This window comes from Leptonychotes weddellii, chromosome X, assembly GCF_054177405.1.
Source record: "Leptonychotes weddellii isolate Sample4059 chromosome X, ASM5417740v2, whole genome shotgun sequence".
NCBI lineage: Eukaryota > Metazoa > Chordata > Mammalia > Carnivora > Phocidae > Leptonychotes > Leptonychotes weddellii.
In genome coordinates, this window is record NC_138385.1 from 10,231,300 (window position 1) to 10,232,262 (window position 963).

Here is a 963-nt window from a genome sequence, read left to right on the forward strand (position 1 = left end):
GGGGGGATGGGTTAGCCCAGTGATGGGTATTAAGGAGGGCACATATTGCAAGGAGCACTGGGTGTTATATGCAAACAATGAATCATGGAACACTACATCAAAAACTAATGATGTAATGTATGGTGATTAACATAATAAAATAAAATTAAAAAAAAAAGAATTGTGTTTAAAGTTGTATTGGTGGTTGAGAGGATGGGTCAGGAATGACAACGGAAATTAAGATCTGAGTTCTGGGTGTAAAGTTCCAGGCTCCAACTTTCTGCAGTATATCATGACCAGGCTGATGGAACAAAGCCTTCATTATCCCAGCAGAGAAAACCCAGTGGCCCAGTTTCTGGATGATGTCAGAAAACACTAGAAATCTGGAGAACAGACTAAATTCCATCCTTGAGAGACCACTGACACTCTTTCAAAAACACCTGAGAGTGGGGTGCCTGGGTAGGTCAGTTGGTTAAGTGTCTGTCTTGGTTTCTGCTCAGATCATGATCTTGGGGTTGTGAGACTGAGCCCCACATTGAGCTCCACACTCAGCTAGGAGTCTACTTGAGATTCTCTCCCTCCCCCTTTGCCCCTCTCACTCACGCAAGCATGCTCTTTCTTCTAAAATAAATAAAATCTTTAAAAACAATACCTAAGAGTGCTCACTTCCACAGCAATTATACTAAAATTGGAATGAGAGAGATTAGTATGGCCTGGTGCAAGGATGACATGCAAATGCATGAAGCGTTCCCTATTTTGTGCAGTTCCCCAGCAAGCCTCCACCCTTTGCAGATTAGCGAAACAAATGGTGGAGTTTGAAGAGGTCACTTGGGGTGCCTGCTCCAAGTCTGTGCCTTGCTGCTAGCAGCCAAGGGCCCTGAAGACACCTGAGAGGTTCTCCTGGCCTCCCACCAGATCCTCTGCCATTGGACATGAGACCGGACTTCAATGGCCCCCTGACATCTGCATAGCTTCCTAGTCATG

The 963-nt window shown here is 45.2% G+C and overlaps 1 pseudogene; it reads left to right on the forward strand.

Annotated features, from left to right (window-relative positions):
* Positions 1–637: 637 nt before the first annotated feature.
* LOC115945010 (U6 spliceosomal RNA) lies at positions 638–738 on the forward strand (annotated as a pseudogene).
* Positions 739–963: the final 225 nt, after the last annotated feature.